Below are 20,342 nucleotides of genomic sequence, written 5' to 3'. Positions count from 1 at the left end.
ACTTGTTTCGGGGTGATAACGCCCGCACAACACTTAGTGAATCAGTGTAAATGATAGATTTTCGAATATGACATTTGACAATGTTACTCAGAGCAAGAAAAATTCCATTAGCCTCTACTGTGAAAATGCTGGAATTAAGATTCATGGTCTCAGAAACGTTCAAACTTGGTCCATGCACGGCTCATGACACGGTGAAGGTAGTTTTGGAGGTGTTGCTGCAAAATTCGGTAGACTTGTATTTCTCCTGTAGTGACAGAAAGGGCTGCAGTATCACATTTCTGGGTTCCATATTTCTGTCGAGTTGGAATGAAGACAAGTCTCGCGATACATTGCGAAGGTACAATGGTGCTTTAAATCAATTTGAGATGAGTTGAAGGGGTTTTAAAAGGAGACAATATGTAAAGCCGCCTCCTCTATCACTCTATGTAATGAGGGAATAGAAATAAATTGGCGATTCAAAAAGACCTTCGATGTGGATATATCTGTAAAAACAGTTTTCGAAAGGTGGTTGCCGTTTGATGACATTTCATAAACATAAAACAGATCACCATAACTTGGCTAGTACTATAAAAACTTTTGTTCTTTTGTTCTAACTTTTGTTTGTTCTACTATACGCCATCTGACGCAGGTTACGTATAGGCTTTGGAGTGGACTTGTACGTAAAGCCCCGCACAAAAGGAGAAGCACCAAGTGCAGGACTGCGTAAAGCATATCCAGCGCTGTTTTCGTGGCTTAGCCATAGACAGCACTACCGTAGTCCAAACGAGACCCTACCGAAGTGGTATTAAGGTGCAGCAGGAGTTGTTGGGCTGCACCGTATGATTGATGACAAAGGAATTTAAGAATATTCATTGTTTTAGATATTCTTTTATTTGTTTTATGTGACAGATGAATGTGTTTTTTCATCCAGCTCGACGACAAAAAACGCGAGTTCTTGTTTACAGAAAGTCAGTCACAATTGTGTTTTATTTCATGATCGGGACTTATTCTGCATCTCTTCAAGTATACAACACACGTACTTTTAAAAGGATTACGTTTAAAATCAATTTTCGTCAGCGCACCAAGAAAGTTTGTTCACACCAAGATGGACCTCTCGTTCATATATGAACTAGTTACAAGACTTAAAATATATTTGTACATAATCCATACACGATAAACAGAACGTGGAAGCAGGAAAATGCTTTCCGAAGAGAATTCACCTTGAGAGTAAACAATCAGCAGCTCAAAACACCGCCTTGAAGCACACCATTTTTCTGAATGTCAACTTTACTCACTAACGGCCAGAATCTGGAACGAAATGTTCTTTTGGACACGTAAGTATCAAGAGTGTTAAACTTGTTACCTGTTACACCATAGAATTTTAGGCCCACAAGAATGTGCCATGCCGTATTCTAAGCTTCTACGGTGACAACGAATACGGTCATGCACTTCCGTTCGTGTATAAAGGCATCTTTTATGTATTATTTAAAGCAACCAGTTGATGATTGGTCGGTCGCCCTGTCCTGGCGCCTGCGTAGAAGCTCTCGAGAAGAGCATTGTACGCAAGAAAATACATGAACCTCCAGTTAGTCACGTTCTCGAAATCCTTGTTGAAGGGAGCTTGTCATTGGCTTAATAGCTCACGGGTGAACACGGGTCCTTCCCTGCTTTTAGAGAAGCTACACCTATGGCCTCCCTCCAAGACGTTGGAAGGTTCCCCGACAGCCATATTTGGTCGTGTAGGTGTAGAAGTCTCTCAAGAGTGTCTGCGTGTGGGTGTTGCATCAAAGCGTATGTAATGCCTGCACCAGGAGCTAAGGGCTTACAAGTGGCAAGAGCAACCGTCAGATCATTAACTTTAAATTCAGAGTTGTATGCATATTTCGACTTGCTCTTGTCGCGTAAGGGCTTCTGGTCAGATATTTGTGTTTCATGAAAGTGTTTGTGTAGCGGGCCGAACTAGAAACCTGTTAGAAGTGTTGTGCCAGTGTGTGAGCCTAGTCCTCGGGTGTGTTCTCTGTCGTACTAACTATGGGCAGTATGTGTGTGCGCTGGCCTTTGAGTGTACCTATTCATCTGCATACCTAAGGAAGCGGTGATGTGGAGTGGGAGTTTATGAATGTGGGTGAGGTTCGCCAGCTCTCCCTTCTGGCCTCACGGCGCACACGTTTACCTAATTAAAGTCCGTCCTTTTAAATGATATAAGGTCAATGGTTGTTGAGTATCTATGGAGGACACCCCGCAAATGGTTCTGAACTTTTCGGGGTCACCTATATTTGTCACTCCACCATTGACTTCTTGGGTGGCGTGGTGCAAAGGAGGCCTGGGGAACTGACTTTCCGGCGGCGGCGAGGATGTGTGCCACGACGAGCTGGGCTGCCTGCTCTATATTTAAATGTGTATGTATGTAGGGTGTAGTGGTTATGTGTCTGTGAACGTGTTCCAGTTCGCTGTTGTTTCATTTAACCACTTTTAGAAAGGTGAACTGTTTGGACCTATCTATGTTTGTAAACTAGGGAAGTAAACATTATTATATGGCTTAGCGTCAAAATCCGACTCCCGGGATGGAAAAAGTACGGCAGAGGCAATAGCCGTCAAGGTGTGAATAAGTGTTCGCCCTATATTATCGTATGTAGGCTTGCTTTGTTGACTAGTCATGGTCTCGAAGATGTTAGAAATAGTTCGATAAGGCGGCCTCGGCATCCGTACGGGAAGGACCCCAAAGGGAGTTGTGTGCAGTGAGGTCACCTATAACAATTAAAGTTTTGGGTAGCTGATCTAGGACGCCCTCAAAGTCAGAGCTTGGTAGCTGGAAATCAGGAAGGACGTAAACAGAGCACACTGTCATTAGCCTATTGGAGAATATGTTTAGTGGCAAAACCCTCAAGGAGTCGCTGCAATAGGATAGTTTGGCACGCCAAGGATTTTTGGGCGATGATGAACACCACGTAAAAACGTACCAGCACCCTCCATTTCCTTACTGAATCCCATGCAAGGACAGGGAGCGTGAAACTATTGAAAGAGAAAAACGTTTCAAGAAATTTGTTTATTTGGAGCTTAAATGTTGTTTTTGGCAACACACAACAGTTGGCTGATTACAATGCAATATCTTGTACACTTCATCAAGATTTATAACGAGGCCTCTACAGTTGCACTGGGTGATATTTCCTCTTCCCATTGTGTACATTTAAGAGATATTAGAATGTGCGTGTGTGTTTATTTTTAGTGTTTCGGGGTTGTATTTGAAGTGGCTTTTTGTGCCTCTCTGTTTGTTTGGACACTGCAGCCACTTCATTGCGCTGCGATGCAGGCTGGGATGGCCCGATGTCTATCTCGTCATCTGATGTCTTGAGCGAGCCCGGCGAACCGGGCCCTCTGAACATAGAAGCCGTACGGGAGCTCTAGTATGATCCGCCACCACCGAGTGCGTCAGGAGCGGCACGAGTGGCACGGGCAGTACGGCGGGGATGGCCCCTGATGCGTGGCACCCCGTTTCCGTCTCATCGGCAGCCTTCAGTGTGCCAGTAGGATGTGAAAGCAGGGGAAAAGGCGGCATTGGTGCCGATGGAGAATGTTGCCACCACAACGGCTGCTGGGTCACGAAACTAAGTGGTGACGAGTTAGGCGGCCTGAGGCAACCTAGGGGGGGGGGGACGGACATATTCCGACTCGCGGTACTGCTCGCTGCCAAAACCAGGCGCCGCTCCGCCTCCCGGCAAGCTGCGTCTGCGTACCTCCCCGGAGGGCAAGAGGAGAACATCGTCCGTCCCTCTTGAAACTAAATGTTCTCCGTTACTTTGATGTTGATACCTCTGTTTTCAAGATGGACGTTTTCGCAGGTCCCGGAATATGCCACGTGCGGTCCCGGCGGTTAACACAAGTGCGGGTAGTGGAATTGCATCTGTCAGGGGTGTGGTCCTGTGCGCTGCATTTGGCACAGGTTGTTTTGCCGTGCAAGACTTTCAACCATGCCCGAACCGCTGGCACTTGAAGAAGCGGCGTTTGTTATGAATGTAGCGACGTACTCCACACCTATTGAAATCAGCATTGGCATGTAATTAAAGTTTTGATCAGTCGAAAGTCAACAATATGTGTTCCGTTGGTATTTCTACATTGCCTCTTATGACGGAGATTGCTCTCACGGCGCTAACACCTTGATGCTCCAAGCCTTTCAGAAGGTCCGCCTCTGTTTTGTTAAGCAGATCTGGCTTAGATATCACACCCTGCCAACTGTTGAGGCTGTGGTGAAGCGTGACTCTGATGCCCAGATGTATTATGCGGGTTTTGTGCTGGAGGTTTGCAGCTTGCTTTGGCGTCTTCACTTTAACAAGCATTTCACTGGCTTGTAGTTTTTTAGAAACTTCTAGAGAGGAATATGAATTAAAGTACAGATACGAAGTACGGCAGCAGTACTTCTATAGCCTGGCTTGCTTCTACAGTCGATGATGGGAAGGTCTGATGGTCGTCATTGTCGGTTTCCTCGTCACTATCCCCACCAGGGCTTCTTCAAATTCGTTTAGGATATCTGCTAGTGTCCCCGCGGCCGGTGACGAGGTTCTCATCAATACTTGCGTTGTCGTTAATTTTTCCAATTCCAGGCCGCTAATTGCAGCCACCATTCAGAGACAGGGTGAACCTGAGCACTGTCGGCGTCCTACTACTCCTGGTTTCTAACCACCCCCTCAGAGAAACCCGCCTGACTGGAGAATCTTTATATTCAAAACTGTGTGGCAGCTTACCTGGGCGTGGCCACCGGATGGGATGGATATGTGGGTAGGGGCAGTAACAAAGTCTATATGGAGCTCCATTACGGTTTCCATGTTTCTCGCAAAACGATGTTTTCAATGTCGAGCACAACTTAGCAGAACTCTTACAGAAAAACAATTACACTCTCAAATTTTTTGTGTAAAAGACCTCTTCGTTCATCTCTGTTTCGCTTAGCGCGCGTTCACTGTGCATAAAAACTCTTCCTCGAAACAACGCCTCCGGAATGAACATAAGGCTCAATTTTGTGATGCTGGTAAACTTCAAACGGGCCTTATAAGGCACTCATGGTACGCAATACGCACGGCCATTAAGATAGGCCACTCAATGTTGCCTGTGCGGGAAGCCACAGGGCCTGAAGTTTTGTGCAGGAGGACGAAACTCGCATGCTTGTCCACCGCAGTATCAAGAGGAACCGTTTTACAAACAGTTGTACAAAACAAGTGAAGGCGGATTTAGGTCGGAGACGGAAGCACGTTTTGAAGGTGGTGCGTAGTTGCTATGCACAAGACCGTGAATAAATAAGGCAAAAATGCGGTAATGAAAACACCCACTTGACTGAAAGCACTAGTTTACGAAAAAAGGTTTCTTTTGCAAAACAGTAGTAGCCAAATGCACAGGCTCATTATGCATCCCCATGCAATGCACAGTTTAGCCATAATTTGGCCTGTCAGCGTATTCAACATCTACACTCACATCTACTTAAATACGGCGCACCAGATATCTGTTTGTAGTTCAATGTACCACCACAAAAAACCTCGACATGACTTTTTACTAACTGCCAGCACGTCCTTCAATATTTGTTCTACGTCTGCTATCGACGAGTATTTATGAATATCGGATGATGCCCATTGCCAATACGCATTCCTAAACAACAGCTCCAGAGTAGTAACGCCGATTTGCGCCGTTGCTGCACGTTTTTCTTCGGCATTGAAAACACTCTCTCTAAAAACGCCGTTCTTAGACGCAATGAATCCTTCGAGTGGCAGCTATGCCGGGTAGACAGGCGTCCAAGCTGGAAAAATTGAGATTATCCAGAACTTCTTGCATACTATAAAGATGCCGCACACTCTTACTGGACGGGGGTCGCCTCTTGGAGGCTTTCGTAAACTCCCCGATGACTCCCTATTAGGTGAAATTCGACACGTCTAGTTGGGCGATATTCATGTCCGAATACCGCAACGTGTGTCATGATCAAGAAACCACGCGTTCGGCAAAGTAGATGTCTTCTAGAATTTTGATATCCCCTTCAGAAAGGCTGTACTTTATTACCCGTTGAACACGGTCTACAAAGAGTCTGCAACATGCCCCAATCATTTGTCGTACCATGGAGGTTGCGGTGGAGACATTCAGAGTTGCAGAACAAACGTTGCCCTTGCTGCCCGGCTGCCGCCGGGCGTAGACCCCTATCCTCATGATGTAGTGCAGTGTGTTGCAGACTAAAAGGTAAAAAATGTCCTCTAAGCTCTTCGCGAAATTTCAGCTGTTCATGCCTATGCCATATGCAATCCACAGTGCATCAAATTTCACCCGTCCGCGGTTGAAGAATTCAAGGCATGACCTGTAGTGGGGAAAATAAAATTAGGATTGCGCGTGTATTTCTAACAGTCTGCGTGCGTGTAGAGAGTGCTGCATACGTTTTGAAAGCTCCCCCTAACGAAGTAGATTTATTTAAGCGTTTGCGCCATTTTCATGGCTAAACGTTAACCGTTTTGCCGCATGCTGAGTTGGCACTGCGAGGAGCTTCCTCAGTTTTGCATTTATGGGGACTGCACCATCTGTTTGAAGAATACGAATCACTAAATTATGCTCTGCGCTATTCATTTATTGTAATGCGAGAAGACCCACAGATTAGCTTTTCTCTCAGATAAGGTATTATTAATGGAGGGTTTAACGCGCCGACGCTGCACAAGCGATGAAGCGCGCCGTAGTGGAGGGCTCCGGATAAATTTTAACCTCCTGGGGATCCTTAACGTGCGCCGAAATCTCGTACACACGGGTGCTTTTCGCCTCTATCAGAAAATCAGCCGCCGCTACCCGGAATCGAACCCACGACCTTGTGCTCAGCAGCGCAACGCCTTAGCCACTGAGCCACCGCGGCGGGTCTCTCAAATAAGTGCCTCGATGAGTTACGACTATCAAAACCACTGCACGTAAACGCTTTCACGCTCTATTGGAGGCAAAACGTGCATAGCATGATACAAATAACCTCTTACCAAAGTCCACCTGATAGCGGCACGATCAAAGTACTGTTTTTTTTTTTAGAAATCTTTCATAATGTCTTACAGCAAACTGCCGGCTTTGACTCAGGTATTTAAACAACTTCCAAACAATTATTAAATTTATTAGAAACGTTTTGAACACTGCAACGCCACTGCATCCCCTGCGAAGCTGATGCACAAGATTAGGAGGCTATCGGTGGCCGCCTCTTCATCATAAATAAGGTCTTAGATTGTGTGATTCCGGGAATTGAACACCTCCTTTCGGTAGAGCAAATGCGCGACGTTAAGCCGCAGCTGCCCATACAGCGTTGAGTGGTCGCACGCAGAGTGTAAGAGATACTTTTAGGTGTGTACAAAGTGGCCCAAAAGGCTCTCAAATAAAGTTGACGGCGCCGCACGTGTACCTTCGATGGAAATGTCATCTGGTGGCAGAACTGGTACCTTCGGAGCGTCGCAGACTTCACGTGACTTCACCAATGACTCTCCCAAGCGGCGTAGCTCGCATGCATCAGCGGCATATGTGTGAAATAACGTTGGTTGTGTAATGTCACTCTTTGAGCTCCCACAAAGCGATTTTCACGCGGGATTTTACCGCTCTGTTAAAACACCTGCGTAAGTGTCGGAGTCCTAACTTTATTTAAACCTGCGCCGAAGCTCCTTCGAACATTGGGCGCCGCCAGTGACGGATGACACCGCTTCGTCTCCATTGCGTCGTTCTTAAAGGAGCCATGAAGACAAAATACAAGTTGGGTTTATTAGAAAGACTGCTTAGTCCCGATAACAATGATACCAGTATCGTCGCAATCTTCGAACAAATAACGGATATATTAAAGAAAACGTGTGAAGCAGTCGCGCCCCCCTAGCCAATTACCCGCAACTTTTCTATGACGTCACGGAACCTTGTTTGTGCGATTGGCGGCTACCTAACTGTCCTGTCGCGACGACACATGACTGGACGTCTGTAATGGGGCCTCTAGTTCCGTTTGACCACATCACTTCAATGCTAACGTGCAATTAACGCACTGAAAATTATGTTTTATTGTTGGCCCGTATGACGTCATTTTTGCACATAACACGTCACTGTGGCGCAAAATTTGTAAGTTTTTAAATACTTCTTGCTTTTTTTTGTTAAAAAACATCTTTTGTGGCTGTAATGAAGCTGAGTGAGATACTGAAACCTAGTTCTTTCAAATTAAACGAAGTTGTATTTTCTCTTCATCGCTCCTTTAAACTTACCCAAGTTTTGCAACGTCAATTATGACAAAGAAACATCCGCGTACTTGCGGCTAGGTTAATCAATTCCAGTAATTCAGCTGCCCTTCTTGTGTTTCTGGGTGGTGTTCCTGCAGGGAGCGCTCCATTTTTGCAGCTGCTGGCACTGAGTAGCAGGGGTGCTGCAGCGAACCATAAAATCGACGGAACTGCATTGTTTGCACGCACGCCCCTCTCCTACGTTCAGTAGTACTTCCTTCCCCTACAAGCTCCGAGAAGCACCTATCGGCAACACCGCACTCTCAGAGAAATGCCGACTACAAGTAGCATCATTGCTTGCGCGGGATTGCTCCAGAGCAAGCATTTATTGGTTTAGTATCGCACGCAACATTAAATAATAGCGAGTTTTAGCTGGTCCTCTTGCACGATTAGTTCCGCTCCGATAGCAAGCGGGAGTGCCATTACGCATGCGTGGCACACTTTACCGTGAACGGCATTGGCTCCGGTTGCACTGAGCGGGCCACCGAACCCTCAGTGGACCATCGAAAACGGTCAGCTAATACTCTGTTGCCACGTTTTCTTGCCGGGTGCGTGTACCGGCAGTGTAATCCGTTATTAAGCATGTGCAACCTATTTTTTTCGTTGCGCCAGAATGGCATTTCACTTGCGAGAGTGTTCATCTGATATCGCGGCCCACATTCACCTTTGTTTAGTGTTTTTATTGCATATTATTTTGGCTCTTACAGACTCAAAACAACTGCCCACAACACGTTCAAACACTGCGACGAGCACAAATACTTTCCCACGGTTTTCTCCAGATTATCGCCGGCTCCATCTGCCCGCCGAATAGTCCAAGCCGCGGCCAGCAGATGAGCGGTTAGGGAAGCTTCGGAGAAGCCCCGATGAGGAGCCGAAAAAATCCCAACACATCCGAGTGGCAGCCGTTCGAGCAGCTTCTTTTCTCTCGCGCTGGATTGCGCTGAAGTGGACGGTTTCAGTAGGGCCCCTAAAATTTAGGGGCCTTACGGTCTCAGCAGTGTCTTTTGGCAACTTTATTAGAACGACGATGAAATGTCTGTATTTCAAGCTGTGCCAATACCTAAATGTATATCTTACACCGAGGTAATCTTGCACGTGCTTAGAGCATTCCTGCACCATTTCAAAAGCTTCGTTTTAAGTGCAGAGAACTTTAGAGGCCTGTTTTTTTGTCGTACCTGTTCCTCTTTTACGGTCTCTAGCCACCGCGCTCACGCGGCTTTACAGTCCCAAACACGGCACCGTGGCGTCAAAAACCCAAACAGAGGCTTCAAAAAGCTACCCGCCTGTCCCTCCATTCAGCCTTTCGGCCGACAGGTAAAATGGCACATAAACAAGAAGTTTATGTAAGAAGAACTATTTGAAACAATTTGAATCACTGTCTTTGGTGATACCTGCACTCGTTAGTTAGCGCAAAATAAACAGGAGGTATATCTGATGCAGAATATATGCACTTAAGAGGCCATCCCCGGATGCGTTTTGTTAGGAATTCTTGGGTTGGTTTTTATGGTAGTAGGCGAAAAAAAGAGGCCGCGAAAACAAAACGCGTTAAGAATGGCGCAGTAAGGCTCCAGCACGTGCAAGATGAAAAGAAGCACAAAAAATGCGAGCCAGTCCACCCTGTAAAGGTGGTTGGAAAGCAAAACTTTAAATGGCGTCCACAACGATTACCAATGTGACGTGACTTGACTTCACACACGTGGCTCTACAAAAAGTGAAACCAGAGATAAGATAAATGCACTTAACGACACTGTTTATTACTTGAAATGGGTATTCTTTGCTAAACTTAAATAAATGCATGATCCCTGAATGGTGGCTGGTGGAGTTGTGTTGGTGGAGCACGTAAGTGGAAAGTTTTTTTTTAATTAAAGGAAGCTCAAAACCAGTGCTTGACTATCTCACTTTCCGCCGTCTCTGCCGCTGTCGACGGAGGCGACGAGATCGAGGAGAAGTGAGATGCCAAGCGTTGATGGAACCTTCCTTTTCACGTTACTCACTCCTCGAGCATACGCAAGGCGCGCACACGGCCGCTACACTTACTGTGGGCGGAGCGCACCGCAGCGTGAAAAGTGGCGTGACGCTATCACGTGGCACTTACGGAGAACGCAGGGGGTGAACCCGTATATGGTCTCGGTGAGTGTCCCGTCTGTCTCCCCATTCTCCGCGTGGATACGCAGCTCAATCGGTAAGACACCGGGCTCTCGCTCCATTTCTCTCTTCGTTGCAGGTACGGTTCCTGGCGGGGCCAATAACTCCTTTTATTTGTTCGCGGGAGTTTCCTGTTAACACGAACGGTCGTCACAGAACCGTTGGGGCGGGGGTGTGGGAGGGGGTGTGGTAATGAGCTTCGCTTTAAACGATGAAAACTCCCAATCATGCTGTTCCAGACAGCGGGCTCGATTACTGTGAATTCATGAAAATGAAATTGTATCACACAAAAATATCTTCAATGCATCAAGACGAGTGAGACAGCGAGGCAAAGAGCGTGAGAAGTGGTAGCAGTGTGTGATAGCGGCACCACAGCCTACTATAGCGAATCATGGCTCTGCACTTCGGCAGCTTTTTTGTTGAGTGGAACAGCCTAAATGTTTTTCTTTGGTGGCCATTTTTGGAGCTTACTATCGTACAAACCAACCCAATGAGCATTCGTAACTGAATTGACGTGGGGAATTCGGGTAAATACTTATGTTACCTCAAATGTACCTGCATTTTTTTCGCTAAATAATGGGGTTTTCTGTGACCAGACTCGGGGATACACAAAATTTTTTATAGTTCGGCGTATATAAACCTCTGGTTCAAGTATCCTCTGAAAATTTGGCCTGAAGACTAAATTGAGGTAAAGCGGGTATTTCTTGGAAGCACCTATTTGCGTTAGTGACGCCGGGGGACTCTGCGTTATTTGCCTGCTGCTGCGTAACTGTGCTGGCTAGTTAGCCTGACAGCGGACAAGATACAACGACATGCCGTGCCCATAAGTGCTCTACAGTTAAAAAAATGGCTGCGGCTTAACTCAGCTAACCTTGGATATGCAAAACAAAAGCTTGGCATATTCGCAGTAGTGGTTTGGCTTGGTTAACCTTGTGCGGACCGCCTTGGCACGATACCTTCTGTCCTAGCGGCGGTCGCTGGGCGCCGCCCGCTGCAATCTCTCTCCCCTCACCCTATCTGCCCCCCCCCCCCCCCGCCCCATCGCCCACCGGCCGCTGGACCTGGGGAAGTCGGCGCCTGAGGGATGGCGCTAGTTGACACGGAGCAGCGGGACTCGGGACTCTGGAGGGTTGTCTGTGTGCGTGCCTGGGTGGTGTACCTCGAATGAGTCATACTGTGAGTAAAGAGTTTTTGTACACAACCACAGCGTACCTCATTCCTGGGCAACCGTAGAGAGCAGTCCCACAACCTTTCATGTAGTTCAACGTATTTCCGACCACGGCTCAAACCCGTCCGTTACTGTGCAATGCTCACCGCAATAGGCCCGCTTCGCTTTCATTCGCGGCGAATCCGATGTTCCTCTTCGCAGACACGAGAGATGGGTCACGTAGCCCGAGATGAACAAGCGGCGCATGAATGCAAGGCGGTAGGTTGGTATGCTGTCAATCAGCTGAGTGCCCACAACCGCGCCCTGCTCAGCTGATCAGTTCAGCAGAACGACTCAGAACGGGACCTTGTGCGCAGCGCCAAAAGCGGGTTAGATTTAAATTATCATCTAAAAAATTATCGGCCTAAATTATCGTCATTGGATGCTTTATGTGGGCAAAAAACTTTTTGTAGCTAATAACCCAGTTTTAGAGGTGTATTTTGTATAATAAAAGGCAAAGGCTGCTGCACCCCGGGGATCCTTTCCCCCGGGGTGCTCCAGCCTCGCCCGATCGGGGCTGGCTGGAGCGCCCCACGGAAGTGACGTCACCTGTTTTTTGTTATTATTTCTTGGATTTGGTCGTCGTTGTTGATCGCCGAAACTAGTACGAAGTACCATGCCGGCCGTGCAAAGCGGCCGTGCCGGCACTCATGTTTAGGTCGGCTGTGCTTTTCATTGTTTACGATGAAAAGCACGCGCTTTTTGTACGCGCCGTAAGCGCAGGCTGATAACTCTCCTTCTTGGTACATCGGCTGTCGTTCGGTACGTGTTGTATTATCTACGGCGCACCTGCGGGCAAGGCAAAACCACTCCGAGTGGAGGATTCGGAGGATTGTGTTGCACGTTTAAATTCGCCGGCTTTTGTAACCGCACTTCTTTCTTTCTTTTTATTTTGGAAGGTGTGTGCGCACCCCATATCACGCCATCAGGTTTGATCCGCTGTGGCTCAATAGGGAAGAATGGTTCTGTGTCCTCAAACGTTGGCACTGGCTGAAGACTCTGCCGGCAAAGGTCTAAATAGTGTTGCACGAAGGCTGCTTGCGCTCCCATTTAGATCATAGAATCTGTGGCTTTTGTGGGGAGAAGAATAGGCCAAAGGAATACCTTTGAAGGCCCTCATTTGACAAGAGCTAGTTCTCTTGCGTCTAGATTACTGGTGCCCAGTGCACTTGATCTTCCACTCTGGTGCACTGTAGTACGCGCCGCTGAATACCAGCGTTTTTGTCCGTATAGTTTTGGCGCAGCAGCCTGAAATGTTTTGAAACCTCACCATACTTTCTGTGCATAAAAAGACCAGCAGGTGCCTTATTTTGGGGAGTGAAATCAGCACAGCTGGGACAAAAGAGGCCTGAATTATATTAGATGTGACAAACAAATGTTTGGAGTAAACGCGTGTTAATATGCCCCTTTTCGTCGTGCCTACCACCTTTTCCGAGCTTCCAAAGTTACAAGTTACACTGCAGTGCTACAAATACTGATCACAATTAAAGTGTCAAAAAATTTGGCTTCTGGCCACAAGCACAACTTTGCCACCCTTGTTACTGATGGCCTGGAAAGAATCACGCCGAAGCAGGAAGCACCGACCAACCCAGGAGATACACTGTACTTCATTTCACCAACTTCACACACCGTTGTAAAAATTGTGCTGGTAACTAATAAACAGCGAGAGCACAGCGCTGTACCACACGCTGGTAAGGGCAGCAAATGTAGCGCCAATATATAGTCTCCCACATAAACTGTGCCCACAGCTCCTGTCAACACCAAATTGATTAAAGCGTTGTTGCACATAATTTGTATACAAACGTCATGTAAGTAGTGCGCATGTTGCTTCTTGTCATAGCAGCAGCTGTCCAACAGCCTACCACTGCAAGTGATGAAGAACCGGCCAACCATGTGACGTTTGTTGTCCAAAAAGAAAGAAGCATACAAGCCTTCGTTTTCTGACAAGCAGACTGGATGCTCATCACGCTGAAGTTCCCCAGCAGTCAGAGCTGTGTGTGCGCATCCGTTTACGCGTATGCGTGCTGCCACGTGCACCTGCAGCTGGCAGCACGTGGCAGCAAGGTTCCATTCTGCCAAGGTGCCGGTTTAGCACCGTAGTGAGAGGATTTGGCTGCTGCTCTGGCGAAATGAGTTCAAGTACACCAGTCCATACAGCGGTGGCCCCGCCGACGCCACGTATATGTACGGTCAGTTTTCGCGTTTGATATGTTACACCTTCGTCTTTAAAACTGGCGAAACTTGCACTAAGTGACGCAAGGCGAGCTGGACGATTTCTTTTTAGATCGTCCTGAAGCACTGAATGACACACCACCACGTATTGCGAAATTTGTTTATTTACGTGTTCCGTCGTCACTTCTCACTGTGGCAGTAGTAGTCATCGTCATATAAGGTCTCTAAAATTATCGTCATATCCATCTTCCGCATGCATGACTGGCTGACCCGGATCGCTTTGTCCGCAGGCTTTCCCATTCCTCCTAAAGTGAAATGCGTCGGCACGCGGTAGAACCGGCTTCGCGAGCTGGGCGTCTGCGAGGTGTCTTGTGCTCATCCTTGTGGCGCAGACGTACGTGACTGTTTTCCTGGTATTTTTCCGAGCACCACGGGCAAGCCAGGTTGATGCCGCACGCTCATCGCAAAACGCGTGCACACGTGCTGGGTAAACGGCGGGAGTAACTATGACATGATTTTTTCTGATGACGCCGCACACATTACGGCCAGCAACGTATGGCGGCTGGTCGTAATTACTATTAATTTTATAATGGGCACAATAGCAGTATTGTCGTAAAAAAACTGCAGCTAAATTATAAATCCTAATTGTTGTATGCTAGTGACATGTTGCAAGAAAATCGGAAATGTAATAGTTATATCCCTTCGCTCACCAGCTGTACAAGTTGTACCTGCCCCATGAACCTTCAAATGCTGATTAGTCTCATGGCCAACACATGAGCCATACATGCTCAACTGTTCCCAAAAGGACTAAGCAAACACACAACCTCCAAGAAAACACATCCGGCATTGGGAAGAAACATTTAAAATTGGCTCACTTTATTTGACCAACAACCAGTACATTTTGCTTTTATAGCCCACAAAAGACCATCGCCAGCACTGCATTATGGCTGAAGAACTTTTCTGCAGTTGGCTTTGGCAACAAGCAGAATGCACCATTATGAACTGGATACACATATGACAAGCCACAGCTTTTACCAGCCCATTGGTTGCACTGGGTGTCAAGAGATAAAAAGGAAGAACCAGCAAAAATGCTTTAATGTATGCACAATGATCAAACATTAATTCAGAGTGTAGAAAAACATCCCTTCCAGCATGTTCGGCTGATCTACCCATTTGTGACAGCCTTATCGAAGTGAAGGCAAGAACGAGTCCGTGGCAGGATTTCGATGTGGGCTTTAAAAACTGTAGGCTGTCTGCAGTCATAATTACTATTGTGCGCCAAACACCCTAGTACACTGAGTGCAGTGAACTTCAGCAATGAAAGTAGTCATAAGAAATTTTTATCGTATGGTGACCGTTGCGAATCCTAGTAAACCATTACAAGCACCTGGATTGCTGGCAAGAGAGAGGTAGAGATAGTAAAAGATTTCTGAAAGGAGAAGAGGCCAGCCTGAGAAACTGAACTTGGGCCTGCTACTTAAATCCCACTGGGGCAAGGAAGGTACTGAATGCTGAGGGTACGAGAAATGACAGTGAAATCAACCAATGAACTTTGTACACTTAAAGCATGTATGGGGCGCAGAAACAGACTAATCACTGCATAATTCGCATAACTTATTTACCGACCATAAAAAAAAGTTCCACAGTTTGTGAAATTTCACCACATAGACCCAAGAGTCCTGACAGGACAAGCAGCGATTTGACAGCTCGATCTTGCTTCTTCGTGTCAGCCCACGTACCAAAAATCTTTCGTTCAGACAGAGGGTAAGCATTCAAGCGTAGTAAGGCTGCTTCAAGGTCTTTTCACCCACTAGTATACCTTGGTCAAAAACTATGCAAATGATCAATTGTCTCTGTACAGCCTTACACAGAAGGCAGTCTGGGCTGTCCTCGCGTCCGATTGTGTGCAGATACTTTCAGGTCAATGCTACTTTAAGCCGCAGCCTGTGTAACAAGGTTTCATTGAGGGGCATGAGCGAGCCAGAACCTTTGCTCGGGATCAGTCCTGGGGAGCTGTTCCTGTCAATTCTGTGGGTCAGACCAATGCAAGGCAGCAGCTTGTGCACAGGCTCTGTAGAGTATTGCATTGCTATCTTGTCTTATGATGTGTGTAGCCAAAACAGTGTATATCCTTTAGCCGGCACAAGGCAGCATTTCCTTCACAGAAAATTAGTTCTATAATTGTAATTACACTAGCTAGTTTCTAATAATTTTTTCAAACAAAGAGCACGACTACAAAGTGTAACAAAGGGAAGGTACAGCAACGACTTCCAGCTAGTGCCTTGTTTGAAACGTATGACCCATATAAATACCATGCGAACATCAACATAGCAAAAACAGCACGACGCCATGCTGCAACTTTTCTGCTACGACCCCCATGAGCACTGCCAGTTTTCATGTCCGCAACCTCGTTAAACTCAGTTTCCCCTTGAGAACATGATTTTAGTGCTAAAGATGACAGACACACTTTACTGGTGCTTGCATCTATCAATCAAACACCAGCAAAGGTCAGTTAATTTGAAATGATACGGGGTAAACTGGAAGCTGGCACAACTAGGTGGGATGGGAGTGGCAACAAAAATCTGTGCACAATACAGCCCTGTTGCGGTATTTTTCAGCACGGCGACAGTTGTCACACCGCCCTTGTTAACCTATATTCGAACCTCCTGATACTATGGAGAGACTTGTTACATTGGTGGCACACTGGAATTACCACTGTGTTGAACCATGGAGCCTGGCAGTTGCCATTCGAGTATGCGAGTCTGCCGATGGAAATTTTTTTCTGGCGACTGTTGCACTGCCCTGCAGTGCTTCATGAATTATTTCCTGCTGGCACAGCCATTCCATTCCACGCAGACAAACAAAATGCGCACAGGCCGCATGCAACAGGCATGTGTTTGTGTTGTTGTGTGGAAGCAGGTTTGCCAACGGGTACCAGTCGGCTGCGCAGTAGCACCCAATGTATGCTTAGATGCAGATATACCTAGCGGGTCCACCTTGGTTCATTCCACGAAGGCAAAAGCAACGCTTTCTCATGTTTCTCTGATGGTGCTTTTCAATGGCCTCAACTTTGCATTGCATTAAACAACGAGACAGAGAAATATTTTATGGATTTGCGAGCAGAAGGATGTTAGGGCTTCAACCCCGTGAGAGCCGTTCTTAGTCCAAATGCACTGAAACCCACAAGTGCCGTCACAGTCGCCCACCCCGGACTTTCACTACCACCTTCACCATCGCTACAGTTACATCTGGATTTTTTTAATTATTAGTAACGATTAATTATTAACAGTGACTCTACATGGCTAGTCAGTGAGTGGAAGTGGTTTGGTTTGTTGGGCAAAAATCAGAACAGACTGCTTTCACTATATGTTGTGAAGTGGGCGTGACAGTGACCCTGGCTCGTCAGTGAGCAGAAATGGTTTTGCCGGTTGGGTAAAAATCAAGCATGACTGTGTTGAGGGGCAGACGAAGAGTGTGGAGCACGTCAGACATACTTTTAGCCTGTGCGATCAGTGTACGTGCTTTGTGCCATTGAGAAATTTAGCAGGTATATCCCGTGTATTGTTTTTTACAAGTTTGTCCGACATAAGCGTTAAATCATTCATTCCTTTTAAAAGCAACACGAAGCCAGCAGGTGAGAAAGAAAAAGGTATGCTAGTAATACTAAAGGAAATTCAGGCTATTAGCAATGGTTCAGAACGACATGCAAACAATCTTTGCTAGCATGCACAGTAGCTGACGAAATACTGCAGGGTAACAGTAGCACGTGCACACGTGATTACAAAGAGGGTTATGGCATATACAGGTAAGTGTGTAAGGTTGATTTAGTGCTAATATGCTGCGTGCACACGTAAATAAAAATACCCTGCAAAAAAGATGAACAAGGCAACTGAGGTTAGAGCAAATAGAAACAACAACTACGCAGAGTCACCTATATGGTATGCTTAGAATGTAGATATAACAGTTCAACACAGCACGTAGCATCTGTTATTGCTGAAGCCACTGACGCATCACCTAGCCTGTCCTAAACGGGCACGATCACGTACGTTTGGCGACATCGTAAATTTTGGAGCACACGAACACAACACACACGGAAAATGCCACGACAGATATCCGGCGCATTTTTTGGCCACGCTTGTAACGACAGGGATCACGGCAAGTTGAAGCGAACGAACGAAAACTCGCTGTCACTGCGACGCACCATTGCTAGCTGATGGGGCTCTAGATTATTCACGTATACACTCCTGCAGCGACACGAATCTGGACACTTGCAAGTCGAGTACGGAGCAGTATCAAATTTGCCTCGCGTTGTGATACCGACACAACACCGTGTATAACAATGACTGTGATGATAGCATCGATGACTGCGGCGCCAGCAGCTTCACACAAACAAACCTCTGGAAAACTATGACGCACCACACACATCGGTCACGTTTTGAAGGCAACACGGTGCTTCGTACTTTACTGCACATTTTGGGGCAACATTTGGTTCTGATACGTACGTATTTGATATGAAAACATTGCGCTCTGCGCAAGCGCTGACCAGCACTTCGCGTTGCTGCCACGAATAGTCATCGGACTTTGAAGACTGTGAATTACTGCAGAAGATACAAGCGCGGTGACACAGGCTTGGAGCTGAACACCTCATATGAAACGAAAACACAGCGCAGCACCGCACCATTCGTGAGCGACTCCACACAACGCCGACGCTCGTAACATTCTTGCTTGCCTCGGCACCGCGCGAAGCCCGAATATTTGAAATAGGCCAACGGAACAAACTCGGAACAGACAAGCCCGTACTAGAGAGAACTCTACCCGTATGCCAATACGGGGCCAAAATTCGCTCTTCGATGGAATTCGGCCTCTTCTCCATGCCGCTCGTCTGTAGGTCATCCGTAAAACCCGTGGTAAATCTATAAAAAGTGCTTTGTTTACACAACTTCTTCCACGCGAGTGTCATAAGCATTAACAAACTCGAGTTTCGCCACAGAACAGGGAGGATTTTAGAGAAGCAAAGGTCTAGCTTTGCCTGTAGTGCCAGAAAAAGCGTAGTGGCGGCGTCATGAACTACCCAGTACGCCCGCTTGATGGCGCTGAAAACACGGCTTTGTAAACATGGCGGATGCTTTTTGCACAGGCCGCTTGAGCTCCTTAATAACATGGCTGCCCTCGCACGGCGGCCGCCGGCTCGCTGCTCCACGGCCGGACCAGCCGGACTCGACTCTCCTCCTCCCGCGCGCGAAAGGGGCGTCGAGTCCGGCCGTGGCTGCTCCTGCTGGCTCCTGGCTGGCACGCTGGTCGCGTGTTTACTTGCGCCGCGCTAGTGAAGTGATGTTACGCCAGGTGACCAAATGGCCTCGACTGGCACAGACCACAGTGAGCAGCAAGTGAGAACAAATCGTTTATTGACATCCGCAAGTTTACAGAGGCCAGGACATCATTTCATTTCGATCGCTGCAATTGTACGTCGCTTTCGTGACATTTTTTTTTTGCCATAACAACTCGTTCACTTGCGCTAAGATTTCGAACGAAGGGCACAAATGAAGTATTGACGGCGACAACGGTTTCCTTTGCACCGTCTTTCTAGCGGAGTGCATAACACTCACCTTCTGTTGGAAGAATCGAATATTCTGGCCTCGACAGCTGCCTTCCGATGCGGAATTTCCCACATTTGTCATTCCACAAGCACTCAATTCCCGTGTTTTGCCAGTCCTCTCAACAACTGATGGACGCAAAAGCACATAACAGCAATAACAGTCACGAAACCGGTGCTCCGCGCACATTGAAACGGTCGGCCGTTGCAGCGGTTTCAATTTGAATTGGCGGCTTTGTGGTTGCGAATTCAGAAACGAGGTGGTGCACCAGTCGGCTGTTCGTAAAAAGTTGCGTACATTTTTGCTCAACGGATGTTTGATGCGGAACTTGTTAATAGTATTTTTAAATAACACATTGTAAGCGAACTGTGTGGGCTCTTTGAGTCACGGAATGAATGTTTTGTATTCTATACCAAAAGTAACATTTTGCCTGCGTCGTCTGGTGGGCTTGATGGTCGAAAACAGCGCTTTTGGTTGGTCACATGGGGCGTCGATTTTTACGCCGCCTATAGGGAAGACAGGGAACGTCCAAGCTTGGGAGGCCTGGTTTCGCAGAGAAAAATATAATGCAAACATCTACAAAGCATGTTCATGACGTCACGGTGACTAGGTGAAGTCATATTAAAAGACAATAAACTCAGGCTAAAAATAAATCTTGATACTGTAATATTAGTGTGTCACTGCCAAAAATATATGCACTATTATTGAAGTAATTGCAATGTAATGCAATTACGCAATTTTTTTTGTTGACGTACGTCACTTTCGTGGGGCGCAGCAGCCAGTTCGAGGGGAATCGGCTCGGAAGCCCCGGGTTGCAGCAGACGCAGCCATAATAAAAACAAAAATGCTTCTCGTCATTTTTACCAGTCCGTGTCCCCCAAGCGGCGGGAATCGTTGATGGCGCGAGCGTTTGGGACTGCGATCGAGCCGCGCGTGCTGCGAGTTCTCGGGCGCGATGAACGCGATTTCGCGGATTCACGAGCTGTTGGTGATAGCAGCGGCAGCAGC

The 20,342-nt window shown here is 47.0% G+C and overlaps 1 long non-coding RNA gene across 1 annotated transcript in view; it reads right to left on the bottom strand.

Annotated features, from left to right (window-relative positions):
* LOC144139589 (uncharacterized) overlaps nucleotides 1-11,369 on the bottom strand; it is a 44,252-nt gene extending 32,883 nt beyond the window's left edge. The window contains exon 1 of the long non-coding RNA XR_013316287.1: nucleotides 11,318-11,369. This is a non-coding gene — a long non-coding RNA (uncharacterized LOC144139589). The remainder of the gene's footprint in view (nucleotides 1-11,317) is intronic.
* Between the last annotated feature and the right edge of the window lie 8,973 nt (nucleotides 11,370-20,342).

This window comes from Haemaphysalis longicornis, unplaced genomic scaffold, assembly GCF_048455015.1.
Source record: "Haemaphysalis longicornis isolate Haplotype H1 unplaced genomic scaffold, Haemaphysalis longicornis Haplotype H1 scaffold_5, whole genome shotgun sequence".
Classification (NCBI taxonomy): Eukaryota; Metazoa; Arthropoda; class Arachnida; order Ixodida; family Ixodidae; genus Haemaphysalis; species Haemaphysalis longicornis.
This window is presented reverse-complemented; position numbering and strand designations above follow the sequence as displayed.